A 16617-nucleotide genomic window follows, 5' to 3' on the forward strand; every position below is an offset into this window, starting at 1 on the left:
GCCAATAAGCACTTTTTGGCATCAGCAATAGTGCGTGGGTTTAGTGGCTGCATATGGGATGAATCCCCAGGTGAGGCAGTCTCTGGATGATCTTTTCTCCAATCACTGCTCCTATATTTGTCGCTTTCTTTCCTCCCATGAGTGTTTTGTTCTCCCTTCTAAGAAGGACTGAGACATCTACCTTCTGGCCTTCCTTCTCTTTGAACTTCATGTTTTGTGATTTGTTTCTTGGGGTTGTATGCTAATTTCTAGAGTTAAGTTTTAACACCTATAACGTCTCCAGAATTTTCTAAAATAGTGCCACCAGCTAGGAGCCTATGAGGAAAACTCCATACTTTATGGTGGGATACGAAGTGGAAATGTTAAATGAATGGTAGGTATTAAAGAATGGAGATCAGAACATCTGGATGAGCACTGGTCTTCTCTAGCTAAGTAGTTTCAGCCTCAGTGCCAAGCAAGGTAGCATTTTCTGCTAATCTTCAAACAAGTGCCTATGCTGAATAATAAAACAAAAATATATAGTTCTATAACCTCAGGCAGGTCAATCCACTCTTTTATGTAACATGCGCTGAAGAGGAGATGCCAAGTTCCTCAAGTCAAGAAGAGGGGGGATCAGACTTAAACCTACGCCATTCTGATCTGTAGGAGGAAAAACTCACAAGGATTTTTCTTCTCTTGGGATCAGGAAAAGCAAAAAAAGCACCATCATTACCATTTCTGTGGGGTTGTTCAAGTTCCTACAGTACCAGATGTTCTTTTGCTTTTCTGTAGGCATCTTGGGATTTCAAACATGGTTTCCTTGAGTGCAACAGTTCTGTATATTTCTGATATGTTATGGCTTAGCTTTACTAGCAATTTCTTGTGACATATGATGGTACAGAGCATATTTGGTTACAGTGGGTCAGACCTTCTCTCAAATAAAGTGGTGCTGTTGGAGGATGTAGTAGGGATGGAGTGGGAGGAGGTAGAAGGAAGTGGAAAGGATTCCAGGGAGAGGAAAGCTTGTTTATCTACTCTTGACCACCCCAAATGCTGATATGCCAGAGAAGAAAAAATATGTCACACCCAATGCTGCACTTCCTACCATTGATTAAGCTTTGAACTTTTGCTACTTTTATCTGACATTATAAACATGATTTTTTTCACCCCAAATCAAGACAAAAATGCCAGCAAATGCAGCAGGAAAAACACTAGGTGATTTAGTCTCTCAAACAATGTCTTTCACAAAGTTAATGAATAGGTCTTACTGCTGAGTATTCATGTAGGTTAACAGGTCCCCCACATGTTCATTATTGATAAGGATGAAGCCAGGATGAAGGGACAGTCCACCATCCCAATGCAATGGACCAAAATCACTTAGAATGAAGATGAATGTTGAACTGTGGCCTTCTTTGGTTTTGTTTCTTTCTGAATGCTAAAGATGGAGCTGAAGGCTCCCTGAATGTTGGGTGAATATTTTGCTCCTTAGACAACACTTCATCTCTAGACAAATGTTAACTAAACAAGTTCTTTTTTTTTTTTTTTTTTTTTTTTTTTTATACTATTCACAAAGCCACAAAAAATTCTTTGGATCCATTGAGATTTAGTGGGCTTTACTTTCAGGGACAAAATGCCACTGTTAATACCACCTTCACAGTATTTAATGTAGGCCAGTTGTCCAGCAATGAATGTGCCTTACAGTAGCAAGGCATCTGATGTCATGAGCCTGAAGATTAGCTTCTAGCGTACCATTGCCTCTTAAAATCTCAGCTTATCAAGTCCTAGCTGCCTACCCAGAATTTAACTGTGTAAATCAGTAAATGGGAGGCAAACAAGAGTATTGAAACCATGGGGATGTTGTAAGGCTCTACTGGAGCTATACTTGTCCTGTGTCTGACAACGTTCAGATATGCAATAAGTGAATGGTTCAGGCATTTTAATATTTGGTCCCTATTTGGTAGAACTGTTTGGAAACAATTAAGTGTAGCCTTCTTTGGAAGAGGTATGCCATAGAGTGTGCTTTGAGGTTTCAAAAGACTGCTGCTGTTCCCAGTGTGCTCTCTGCTTGTGGTTAAGGATAAAGATGTGAGGTCTCGCTGTGCCCTCACTCCACCGCATTGTACCCTAACCCTCTAAAGTATAGGCCTAATTATATTTTTTATTTTAAAAGTTGCCTTGGTCACAGTATTTTATCACAGAAAAAGAAAAGTTACTGCAGCACCTCACAGAGCAATGTATTCTTTAAGGTTTGAACAATTGTGTTTCTGTAATAGTTTCCATCGATTACAAGTGCTACCTTGATAGGGGTAAGTGCTCCATCAGCTATGAAACTCAGGAGAGATGTGAGACTATGGGAATCCCATATTTCTTAACTGGGTCCTTGAGAGTCATAATTCCCCCTTCGTCATCACTGATTTTTTTCATCTCTGTGTGTGTTTTGCATGTATGTATAACTGTACCACTTGTGTTCCTTGAGACTACAGAGTCTGAAGAGGGGTTTCCGATCCCTGGGAACTAGAGTTACTGAAAACTATGGGGTTACAGACTGTGCTGGGAATCAGACCCAGCTCCCCTTGAAAAGCAGCTTCATCACAAGCCCTGTAATTATAGTTTATGTAAGAGCTGTCCTGGTGCTTAGCAGTATTCAACTTCTTTACAACACTTAAAATGTTAAAAATGTGCCCAGATTCTCTAAAAGAGTGACCAAATATTACACACACACAGACACACACACACATACACACACACACACACACACACACACACACACACACACACACAAACATACACACACAAACATACACACACACACACAGACACACACACACACACACACACTTACACACACACACACGGATTGTGGGATGTTATGTGAGCTGGCTTTCAGATCTGAAAAGCTCTGTCAAAGGTTGAGCTGACAGCAGCCAGTTTGGAATCAACCACTGAGATGTCGTCACGACTACAAACAAACTTCTTCATTTTTTATTTCTTTCCAGAAGCAATTTAACAAAAAGTTGGTTTTTTTTTTTCATCTCAAAATTTTATTATAACAGATACATTAAGACAACCTCATGAAGGTCTGGCACACAGTAGGCACCCATACTGAATCCAATTAAAGTTTACCTACTAGAAAATAATCCCATCTCCAATTTTTGCATGCCACATCATGCTATTAGATTCTTCAATCCTGATTGTCATGTACACATTTGCTGAAAAATATTACCTACCCTGCCAGAAACCCTGTGGCAGAGTGAGCCCACAAAACCCAGAGATCTCAAACAGGATGGATATGTAAAATCCTTGGTAACATAATTCTCAATAAATTGTGAGAAGCATGAAGTATTGCCTCAGTGGTGAGAGTTCAGTGGCCACAGACCAGGTAAAGGAACATTTGCAAGTGGCAGGAGATGTAAGCATCCCTGCAGATTCTCGCTTGTCTTCCATACACCGGTAGTGTCTAAGCATTGCAGCATGCTCCAGTTCTTAGTCCTGAGTGAAACCCGGAAGAGAAAATTGGATTCCACTGAAGGATGAGGTGTTCTGAACACTCATTGCTTCTGTCTCACTTGAGAAACAGCTCCCTCGCTACTCGCAGATATATTAATATCCCTCCCTGTCAGTTCTTTTGCGTTTGCTGGAAGTTGTAAGAAACGGAGGATCTTTGTCATAAATGCCAGAAAATTATTACGGAGAAAAGTTACATTTCATCAGCATTTTTCAAAGGTTATTTCTTTTCATATTTTTCCCTTGAAGTGAAAAGAACTTCATTTTCAGACTGCAGCGAGTTCTATACTTACTTGGACTCAACTTGGACATGAAATCTAGCCCAAAGGATATGAAGCCCCTAGAACTTTGCAGCTAGGAATGTAACATTCACATCCCGGAGTTCAGACACTTATATGATCATAAATGGGGATTTTATGGCTTTAAGACTCACATGATTTTGTTACACTTCTTTTGGAATCTGTATAGGATCTTGAAGTCTACATCTCTGTGAGCAAATGTTTGCTAGGTATGAAGTTGGCTCTCCCTTCTCCAAATCCTTCTCTGCCCCTGACATTTGTGCAGCATTTTCTTGCTTTCCTTGTTTGCAGCCCTTTGATTTTCTCTATTTGACTAGAACCAAATCCAAGCAAAGGAGACAGTTAAAAAATGATTATGGCATCTTGTAATCCTCAGCAGGAATGGGGTTATGATGTCAATGTGAGGTTAACAATCTTCCTGTGGTAGTCCTGGTACTGCTGCTCAGACGAGCCTCTAAAGGTTGTCCAGCTAGTATTGATTTTCATTCTTTACTGAGAATGGAGGTGAACAGCTATCATTCTATAATTCAGCATGTATTAAGCCTCATGATACCTGAAGGATACTAATAAGAAAATCATATAGGAACCATTTTGTGTGTGTGTGTGTGTGTGTGTGTGTGTGTGTGTGTGTGTATGTGTGTGTGTGCTGGCATGTGTGTGTGTGTGTCTGAGTCTGTGTAAGAATTCACATAGAAAAATGGTCTGGAAGAATATTGTTTCATTAACACAGGACAAGCATGATCAACTTCTACTATAAAGGAAAAATATTCTATCCATTTTCTGAAAAGTGAAGTAAATTACTCACCTCATAATACAAGTTAGATGCATTGTGATTAATTTTAATTTTAATTTTTTTACCAGCATCAGGAATTAAACTAAGAGCCCTTCATACATATTAGGCAAAAGCTTCATAGTTCCCATACTTCATATGATTTAACGAACAGAAAGTCAAGGTGTAAGTCTTCTTATCTGTGTCAGATTCAGCATCATGAGTGTGTGTGTGTGTGCGTGTGTGTGTGTGTAAAGTTTTTTATAACTTACACCTAGAAAACAAAGCATTTTCTGTTAATTATTAATTATTTGCTATATTCTAGAATCACTTGCTGAGCTTCATATATTATCCAGGATAAGCTGCATATTATTTGATTTTTCTTTTTTTTAAAGCAGACTTGCTTTTGATTGTGTGTATGTTTTTCCATCTGTGTGGGGTCATGTGCACATGATCACAGATACCAAATGAGCCCAAAAGTTTCTGCTCTCCTGGAGCTGGAGTTGAAGGCAAGTTTTAAACTGGTAGATATGGGTGCCAAAAATGAAATTGTAGCTTATAACTGCTGAGCCATCTCTCTCTACCTTGTTTTGCTTTTTGCTAAACAAATTTTCCTCACCCTGCTGATGAACTCAAGGCCATCTTATACTCGTGGAAGACTTACTGGTTTTTTTCTTTGTGGTATTTTTGAGACATCTCATGTCTCCCAGTTTCTACAGAATGGTTCTGGTTTTCAGGAGTCAAGTAGGACAGGTCCTAACTTTCTCTCTTTCTGTCTTTTTCATATTTTAACAAATGCATACTCTTAAGCCATGGCCAAACACATTTTCCCAAAGGGATGCAGTCATTGCAATATTATTGACAAACAAAAGGTGCCAGCAACTGAAAAATATCTTCAATGGCCTTTTGAGATCCAACTATACTTCCCTAAAATTCTGTTAAAATATTCTCACATGGATTTTTTTTTCTAATATTTTGGAGAGCATGAACTCTCTGATTATTTAAGGTGAGATTTTCACCTGGGTCTCCAATTTATATATCTTTTCTTGCTGAGTTTACCTTTCAATAAAATATTTGTCAAGTAAGAGTCAACGGATGCTCCTGGATGGAGGTCACTGCTACAGCGACAGAATAATTACTAACCAAACAAAGAGAAAATGAACTTTAACAAACACACAGATAAATGAGCACATCTTCTCCCGTCAAGAGAAGGCAGGAGTTAAATTTAAGTTGGAAGAAAAATAGATGGAAACTCAGAAGGTAGAAGCCTAGTAGAAGAGGGGCTGGTTAGGGTCCCTTTGGATAGTTCGAGGGGTATATTTATGCTAAGTTCTCCTTCTTGTAGATAGCCACCGCCTGTCTTTATCTCTCCATGTTATTTTCTATTGTGTATGCCTATCTGTATTTCTAGTTTCCTGTCTAAAACTTTTTCATTGTTATAATTAACTGCTTGATTAAAAAGTAGTTACAGAGAACAGATTCTGACTAACCAGGGGGCAGAGAGATCTCAGCAGAGCACTCAGAAAGTGGGCACCTGCCCGCCCGGCTTGATCCAGGGATCCAGGAACTGGGCAGCATCAGTCCTTTGTTCCCAGCCAGCAGCTACCGGGGTGCACAACAGGAACTCGGAACATCCTCCAAAGGAACAGCAGAGATCCAGGGACACAGGCCAGATACAAGGGAAAGGGGAGAACCAATCACTGACAACAAGATGGCAAGAGGAAAGCTAAAGAACATACCCCAGGGAAACCAAGAAAACCTGGCAACACTAGAATCCAGCTCTCCCATCACAACAAACAGCAGACAGCCAAACACTCCAGAAAAAGAAGACTCAGACAAGAAATCCTACCTCAAGATGATGATAGAGATCCTTAAACAAGAACGGGAGGAAAAGCATAAAGAATTAGGAGCTTTTAAAGAAGAAACAAGGAAAACACTCAAAGAACTAGAAGAAAACAGAACCAAAAAGATGAAGGAATGGAAGAAGGAAATTAAAACAGAAATTGACACAATAAAGAAAACACTAAAAGAGACAACGCTAGAAGTAGAAATCCTAAAAAAGAAATCAGGAGTCACAGATGCAAGCATTTTCAACAGATTACAAGAGATGGAAGAGCGAATCTCAGGAGCTGAAGACAACACTGAAAACATAGACAAAACAGTCAGAAAAGATGCAAAAACCAAAAAGGTCTTAACCTAAAATGTGCAGGAGATCCAGGACACAATGAGAAGACCAAATCTAAGGATAGTAGAAATAGAGGAGGGCAAAAATATCAACTAAGAGGTACAGTAAATATTTTCAACAAAATCATGGAAGAAAACTTCCCTACCCTTAAAAATGAGATGACCACAAGCATAAAAGAAGCCTACAGAACTCCAAATAGGTTGGACCAGAAAAGAAATTTCTCCCAACACATAGTAGTCAAAACACCAAGTGCCCAAAGCAAGGAAAGAATACTAAAAGCAGTAAGGGAAAAAGGTCAGGTAACATATAAAGGCACAACAATCAGAATCACACCCGATTTCTCAACAGAGACTATGAAAGCTAGAAGAACCTGGACAGACATTATGCAGACCCAAGCTGCTATACTCAGCAAAACTATCAATCATCATAGATGGCGAGATGAAGATATTCCAAGACAAAACTAAATTCACCCAATATCTGACCACAAATCCAGCACTACAATGAATTATAGATGGAAAACCCAATACAATGAGGGGAAACACCTCATAGTAAAAAAAAAAAAAAAAAAAAAAAAAAAAAAAAAAAAAAAGAAAACTTCTAAGCAAGAAAACCAATAAAAGGAAAGACACACAGGCACAATTCAACCTACCAAAGCAACAATAGCAGGAAACAGCAACTACTATTCCTTGATATCTATTAACATAAATGGACTTAACTCCCCAATAAAAAAGACATAGGCTATCAGACTGGATACATAAACAAAATCCAGCATTTTGTTGCATAGAGGAAACTCATCTCAGAAAAAAAGACAGACACTATCTCAGAGTAAAAGGTTGGGAAAAAAAATCTTCCAAGCAAACAGCCCCAAGAAGCAAGCTGGAGTGGCTATTCTAATATCGAATAAAGTAAATTTCCAACCAAAAGTTATCAAAAAAAAAAAGGAAGGATACTTTTTACTCATTACCAGGGAAATCTCTCAGGAGAAACTCTCCTCAATCCTTAACATATATGCTCCAAATACAAAAGCACCCACATTCATAAAAGAAACCCTACTAAAGCTCAAAAAATACATTTCACCCCACACAATAATAGTGGGAGACTTTAATACCCCACTCTCACCAATGGACAGATCATGGAAACAGAAACTGAACAAGGACACTGCAAAACTAGCAGAGACTTTGAACCAACTAGAATTAATAGATATATAGAGAACATATCATTTTAAAGTAAAAAAATACACCTTCTTTTCAGAACCTCATGGCGCCTTCTCGAAAATTGACCACATAATTGGACACAGAATGAGCCTCAATCGATACACAAAGATCGAAATACTCCCATGCATCCTTTCGGATCACTATGATCTAAGACTGGTTTTTAATAACAACAAAGACAGCAAAAAACCCATATACACATGGAAACTACACAGTGCTCACTTAAACGATAGCAGGGTCAGAGAAGAAATTAGGAAATAAATTAGGGATTTTCCAGAATTCAATGAAAATGAAAACACGACATACCCAAACCTATGGGATGCAATGAAAGCAGTATTGAGAGGAAAATTCAGCTCTGAGTGCTTCCAAAAAGAAACTGGAGAGAGCATTTACTACCATCCTGACAGCACAATTGTAAGCTCTAGAACAAAAGGAAACAGATACACCCAAAGGAGTAGACAGCAAGAAATAATCAAACATAGGGAAGAAATAGACCAAATAGAAACAAAAAGAACCATTGAAAGAATCAACAAAACTAAGAGCTGGTTCTATGAGAAAATTAACAAATTGATAAACCCTTAGCCAGACTAACTAGAGGGCAAAGAGAAAGTATCTAAATTAACAAAATCAGAAAGGAAAGTGGAGAAATAATGAGTGAAACTGAGGAAATTCAGGAAATCATCAGATCCTAATTCAAAAGCCTATACTCAACAAAGCTGGAAAATCTGGAGCAAATGGATGAATTCCTAGACAGATACAAGATACCGAAGTTAAACCAGCACCGGGTAAACCATCTAAATAATCCCATAACACCTAAAGAAATAGAGGAAGTCATCAAAAGCCTCCCAACCAAAAAAAGCCCAGGTCCAGATGGGTTCAGTGCAGAGTTTTATCAGATATTTATTGACGACATAATACCAATACTCTCCAAACTATTCCACAAAATATAATCCAATGGAACACTACCTAACTCATTTTTGAGGCTAAAATAACCCACATTCCTAAACCACACAAAGACCCTACAAGGATAGAGAACTTCAGGCCAATCTCACTTAGGAACATTGATGCAAAATTTCTCAACAAAATTCTTGCAAACCGAATCCAAGAACACATCAAAATGATCATTCACCATGATTAAGTAGGCTTCATCCCTGTGATGCAGAGATTGTTTAATATAAGAAAATCGATCAATGTAATCCACCATATAAACAAACTCAAAGAAAAAAACCACATGGTTATCTCACTAGATGCTGAGAAAGCATTTGACAAAATTTAACACCACTTCATGTTCAAATTCTTGGAATGAACAGGAATCCAAGGCCCATTCATAAACATAATAAAAGCAATATACAGCAAACCAACAGCCATCATCAAACTTAACGGTGGGAAACTTGAAGCAATCCGAATAAAATTAGGGACTCCACAAGGCTGCCCACTTTCCCCCTATTCATCATAGTACTAAAAATTCTGGCCGGAGCAATTAGATAGCAAAAGGAAACCAAAGGGATACAAATTGGAAAGAAAGATGTATAAACATCACTATTTGCAGATGACATGATAGTGTACTTAAGCGAACCCACAACTTCCACCAGAGAACTCCTACAGCTGATAAACAAGTTCAGCAAAGTGGCTGGATGTAAAATTAACTCAAACAAATCAGTAGCCTTTCTTTAATCAAAGGACAAACATGTGGAGAAAAAAATTAGGGAAAAGATATCTTTCACAATACTCACAAAAACTATGAAATACCTTGGTGTGACTCTAACTAAGCAAGTGAAGGACCTGTATGACAAGAACTTCAAGCCTCTAAAGAAGGAAATCGAGGAAGATCTCTGAAAATGGAAAGATCTCCCATACTCATGGATTGGAAGGATCAACATTTTAAAAATGGCCATCTTACCAAAAGGAATCTACAGATTCAATGCAATCCCCATCAAAATTCCAACCCAGTTCTTCATTGAGTTAGAAAGAGCAATGTGCAATTTCATCTGGAATAACAAAAGACCTAGAATAACGAAATCCTTCTTCAACAACAAGAAAACATCGGCAGGAATCACCATCCCTGACCTCAAGCTATATTACAAGGCAATTGTGCTGAAAACTGTATGGTACTGGTACAGAAATAGCCACTTGGATCAATGAAATAAAATAGAAGATCCAGAAACGAGCCCTCATGTATATGGTCACCTGATTTTTGACAAAGGAGCTGTAAACATTCAATGGACAGCCTATTCAACAAATGGTGTTGGTCAACTGGCACTCAGCATGCAGAAGAATGAAAATAGACCCTTTCTTATCTCCTTCTATAAAGCTCAAGTGTAAGTGGATCAAAGATCTCCACATTAACCCAGGTACACTGAAACTATTAGATGAGAAAGTAGGGAAAACATTAGAACTCCAAGGCACAGGAGAAAATTTCCTGAACAGAACACCAATGGCTCGAGCTCTAAGGTCAAAGTTTGACAAATGGGACTTAAAGAGATTGCAAAATTTCTGTAAGGTTAAAGACACTGTCAAGAAAACAAAATGGGCAGCCAACAGAGCGGGAAAAGATCTTTACCAACCCCACATTAGATAGAGTCCTAATATCCAAGGCATACAAAGAACTCAAAAAGCTAGACACCAGAGAATTAAACAACCCTATTAAGAGATTGGATACAGACTTAAACAAAAAGTTCTCAATCGAGGAATATCAAATGGCTGAGAAACATCTAAGGAATTGCTCAACAACCTTAGCCATCAGGGAAATGCACATCAAAACAACCCTGAGATTCCACCTCACACCAGTCACATTGGCCAATATCCAAAACTCAGATGACAACAGGTTCTGGTGAGGATGTGGAGAAAGAGGAACACTTCTCCACTGCTGGTTGGGTTGTAAACTGATACAACCACTCTGGAAACCAGTCTGGCGGTTCCTCAGAAAAATGGACATAGTACTACCTGAAGATCCAGTTATTCTACTTCTGGGCATTTACCCCAGAGACGCTCCAATATACAAAAAAGTCACATTCACCACAATGTTTATTGCACCTCTATTTATAATAGCTTGAAGCTGGAAAGAACCCAGATGTTTTTTAGTAGGTGAATGGATACAAAAATGTGGTACATTTACACTGTGGAGTACTACTCAGCTATCAGAAACAATGACTTAACGAAATTCTTAAGAAAATAGATGCATCTAGAGAATATCATCCTGAGTGAGATAACCCAGTCACAAAAGAACAGATATAATATACAGTCACTGATAATGGGATACTAACCCCAGAAAGCTCTGAACACCCCAGAAACTACTCACAGACTCTGTAAAGCTCAACAACAACAACAAAAAATATATTTTAATTAAAATAGAACTGTATCACATACCCCCTTCCTCCCTACTAACCCTCCTAGTTTCTATCCTATCCCCTCAAATTAATACCCTCTTTTTCTATATTATTGTTACATATATACATATGTGTATGTATAAGTACCCACAGATACTGAATTACAACCTTAAAAAATGTATTTGAAAAAAAAAAAACATGTTCAACTGAATTAAGAAATAGTAAGATTTATTGACAAGGACAATCCAGCAAACAGTGTAGGCTCTGTCAGTCACATGGGTTCTAGTTCAACCATTAGTTTTGTCACTGCAGAAAGTGAAAAGCTGGACCAATAAGAATAACTGCATTTCAAGAAAACTCCATTCAATCAAAAAAAAAAGTGGTTACATCATTTTCCTCCTTTCAGGTTCCATCCCTATTTCTCCTATTCCCTCCCAATTTCATGACCTGCTGTTGTTACATAGAAGTGAATAATAAACATGACTACGACCTGTTCATCCCCTATAGTGTTGCCTATGTGGATGTTTCTAGGGTTGAACAATTGGTATTAGACATCCAGTCTGGGGCTTATCCTTGGGGAACACCAATTCTCTCTTTCTTAGTCACTATTAGGAGCTTGTAGTTCCTCATCTAAGTCTTCTGTTTCATTGGGTCTGTCCATTCTATATTGAGACATCATAATTTGTTTAGGTAGCCATGCTGATGAGGATTCATGGGTATAGCATCCTGTCATGTCTAGAAGGTACAATCTCATAGCCGACTTCATGGCCCTTGGCTCTAACAGTATTTCTGTTCTCTCTTCTGAGACGTTCCTTGAGCCTTAAGTGCAAGATCTGTGTTGTAGATGTTATCAGTTGGGCTCTCTTACTTCATGGTCAGTTGTTCTCTGTATTTTTTGGCGTGTTGTGGCTTTCTATAATTGTCTTCCTCTGTAAATGGAAATTCTATTGTGGCAGGTGATAGTGACACTTAGCTGTGGGTGTATAGATAGGTGTTTAGAATGCAGATATAATTATACTGATTTCAGAACGTGGAAGTAGTGGGCTCTCTTCTAAGAACCATGAGTACAATACAAACCATATGTAGTTGACCAGACTTTGTACTGACAGGAAGAGGAAAGTGGAAAAGATGGGGTGAGGGGGCTCCATTGGCAAGGGAGATAGAGGAGAGGGAAAAGAATTCATAAGTGTACATTAAAGATGATTGAAAATTTATAAACAATCATTCTTTTGTATTTACTTAAAATTATATATGATATATACAAGTGTAGGCTTATACATATTTGTATCTATATCTTGATATATTTTAAATGAAGTTTCCCCCATTGCATGATAGCTTCCCCCAACAAAATTCCTAGTACTAGGCATGAGAAACCTCTTTTTGAGTTTTTGTTCAGAAGAGTCCCAGACCCTCACAAAACTAAAACAATGCTAGTAACATCCCAGAAGTTGAAAGCAAGTCTCTATGAGGAGAGACAATGTGCTCTTCAGACATACGACTTAGGGAATTTGAGCTGGAGCTGACCTGAAAACCTTCTCCCTGAGAGCTAACTCTTTTAGTCCTGGAAGATGATATACAAGCTGCCAGTGGAAGGAAGCAAGCAATAGCACTGCCCATCTGTGATATCCATGAACCACAATAATCATCAGTGTAGCAAAGTATTCCTAAAATTGTAACAGTAGCACTTATATCTTCATGGTAGCCAATAGCAGTCTAATTGAATTTAAGACCTACTGAGCAGGTGAGAGATCATCTCTAGTACTGCAAACGTAGCCAGTAGCCAAATCTCTTCTTCGTAAGGAGACTTGGTATCTGGATTTGGAGATCATACTCTTACACTTTTAAATTAACTGCCTCCACAGAGACCCTTTTCCAACATCAGACTGAATTTTCCACCATCAAGGACTAAAAGTTCAACATACTTTGAAAATAATTTATTTGGCTTTTTTGAGATTATAATGTATAATTTACAACTTCTCCTTCCCCTTTCCTCCCCCAAACCCTCTCACATATCCCTCCTTGATCTCTTTTAAATTTATGGCCTGTTTATTCATTAATTTTTGTTATATACTTATATGTATATAGATAATTATTACAAAATGCCTAAGTACAACCTGATTAGTCTACATGTTAGTTGTATGTATATTTTTAGGGCTGGCCATTTGATGTTATATAATTAAGTCTTTAGAAAACCTGAAGGCTTCTGTACAGCTAAAGAAACAATCAACCAGGAGAAAAGGTAACCACAGAATGGGAGTTTGCTATGCATCTACAGAGTATTAATATCTTTCCATGAGAAAGCACAGCAAGTCTTTTATGAATCAGGAAGAGGGGAAACTTGCACTGTTCCCAGTGGATGGGCACCTGTAGCTGTCTAGGCAGCAGGTATATGACTGTTCTGTGAAGAACTGTCACACACTGGGTGTTACCGAGCTGAATATTTGGAAAACTTTTCTCAGTTCTGCTAGTCTAGCTTCTTTGAGATGTGAACAACACAGATGTGGCATATCTGCTTTTCTCAATGAGCAGAATGCCTCCTTTGCCATCTCTCCACGGCAACGACTGCTGAGCCTTGGCCTCTGAATCTCCAGTTTTATTGACATCTCTTGGTGACATGGCCAACACAGACATCAGGGGGGTCATACTCTCTGTGGGAGCTGGCTCAATACTACTGCATTTGTGTCCCGTCACTTTCCACTCAGCTTTGCCAACTCTGTTTTCTTCTATTATTACTCTTTAATTTTCGTCATTTCTAGATTCTGTTGATACAGTTCACAGTGAAGAATGAACCAACATTTATTAAAAATTCTACTGTGTGATAGCAGGCTCTCTTTCTCAGTCTCTGTCTTTGTCTCTCTTTGTCTCTCTCTCTTTCTCTCTCTCTCTCTCTTTCCTGTTACAACTTTATTTAAAGAATAGAGATACATGTACAGATTTTTAAAAGCATTTTGGCAATTCTTTTAGAGGTTTGATAGCATGCATTGAAACCCCACTAGTTACCATTTACATAATGGAGTACTACTTAGCTATTAGAAACAACGACTTTATGAAATTCCTAGGAAAATGGATGCGTCTTTGTCTCTTTATGTCTCTGTCTCTCTGTTTCTCTGTCTCTTTCTCCCTCCCCCCTCTCTCCTGCCTCTTTTCTTTCTCCCTCTACTTATGTACTGAAACAGAAATTATTATTGAATGACAGGTAAGGAACCTGCAACCACTCATACACCCAGCCATCACTTTGCAAACGTTGTTTGAAGCAAAAGGATTTAAAGTGATACCTCCTGACTCCTTTCCTCCTTGTTCTCTCCACTAGTTCATGGAAGGGCACAGAACTCTCCTAAACCCCTTTCCCCTTTACCTTCTATTATAGTTGGTGAAACTTTTTTAAATTCATGAGCCATTCTCATCTGCAAATCTAAGCACCTTTTCCTGCTTAAAAGTTTCCCTCACACAAGTTTTAAGCAATGTTAAGTCTCCATTTGCCTTTTTATTTTATGTGTGAAAAAGTAAAACCACACACGTTAATGTTCCTTTTCCTCCACTTCACTTAATGTTCAATTAGGGCAATTAACTCATCAGAATGTGACATGGTGTATAATGTTGGTGATGTCTTTACCACGGAAGTCATGAGTGTGCTCAGCCCTCACAGGAGCACTGAAGCTGGATCAGGTATTTTTAGCCCATCTTGAGATTTTTTTCTTTAAACTGTATACTATGGAAAGTTGTGACGGCAGATTTGCAGTCCAGCTCTGAAGATGCAGATGTGGTGCTGATGAGTCTTTTGAAAGCAACAAGGCTGGATACTCCCTTAGTGTGTGTAAATATCCCGGGGTTATACACTGGGACAGGCCCCAAAGTCAAAAGCCAAAAAAAAAAAAAGAAAAAAAAGAAAGAAAGAAAGAAAGAAAAGAAAAAAAAAATTCTTGCCCTCTGAAGAACTGGGTCTTTTCTTGGTTTTGGCTAGACTGAGGACCTGGGATCTTCAAAGCCTGTGAGAGCAGCCCTTTCCAACTTTGAAGCTGGAGAATGAATTACAAAAGTTTTCTTGATTGCCATATGATCCAAAGAACTTAAGACAACTGTGACGAAGCAGAAGCTCCTGCTGCATCTGAAGGTCTCAATGTGGACAGGAAGCTAAGCTTCTATTCAGGCTGGGGAGCAGTCACCCTTGATGCCAGAACAGAGCTTTACACACACTGCAACTGTTCCGCTGAGAATCCAGCTGTGAAAGACGCTAAAACCCTTGTTGACTGGTACAGCAGTCAGCTGTTCAGGGTCTCTGCCAGTTTCAATACAGAGAAAGTCCTCACAGTTTTAAATGGATTCCTGAGCTCATAACTTGTTTGATTCTCCTCCTGCCAAATCACCTAACTTCACCAACCCTTAGGAATCCCATGGATAACGTGATGCAGATATTCCAGGCATGCCGAGTCTACACATTAGAACACACTCCATTCTAGAACATTCCACAGAAAGATATATGGTTGTTGTCAGTGCTGTTATATTTCTGCCGTAATATAGTTTCTGCTCAGCTGACTTGGATCTGCCCTAACTCAGCTATGGTAGGAAGAAAGCCCCATGAGACGCCTGAGCAAATACTTGCCACTCAGAGCATATGTTTGGAGAATATTTTCCATTCTCCACTGAGTCTCAAGATTGTCTCTCAATTAGAGTTGTGGGAGTCTCCCACAGAGCACATAAGACCTTCTCCAACCTCATTAGAGGTTCCAAGACACAAGGTCCTGGTTCAGTGCCCTGTGAAAAGTTAAAACTACAATAGATTTTGGAAAGTCAATGACAGGCTCTGGAGCACAATTGTTTCCCTAATAAATAGTCACTGTCTGAGAGTGTTTGGTGACAGCTATTGGGTCCTCTCAGGTCTGTAAATGGCTTGATGTATGATTCTTAAAGTAGTACAGATTTAGGGTGCATGCATTTTAGGCTGGCCCCAGAGTTGGCTATTTTTTAGAGTTTGACAGATAAAAACCAATAATATTCTTTTTTCAAAAAATTGAGAATTGGATAGTAGTAAAATTTAATGAATAACAGAATGGGCCTTGGGAATCCACAGTAGCTGGTCCCTAATTACAGGATGTATAACCTTTTAGTAGACTCTAATTCCTCAAGTGAATTCATTAATGCTCAATGAACTAATGCAGGAAAGACATGCCAGAAACCTGATATAGGAGGGATCTATCTCCCTTATATGAGACTCAAGATGGTTGTTCCTGTTTGGTTGGTGACTTTCCTGTGAGAATGGATGAAGAGCCAGACTGAATCCATCTAGAGAAACAAAAAGAGGCAAGAATAAGGAAGGTGCGTGTGACTGGGCCAACCTGGGAACTCT

Source organism: Micromys minutus (assembly GCF_963924665.1).
Source record: "Micromys minutus genome assembly, chromosome: 4".
Taxonomy (NCBI): domain Eukaryota; kingdom Metazoa; phylum Chordata; class Mammalia; order Rodentia; family Muridae; genus Micromys; species Micromys minutus.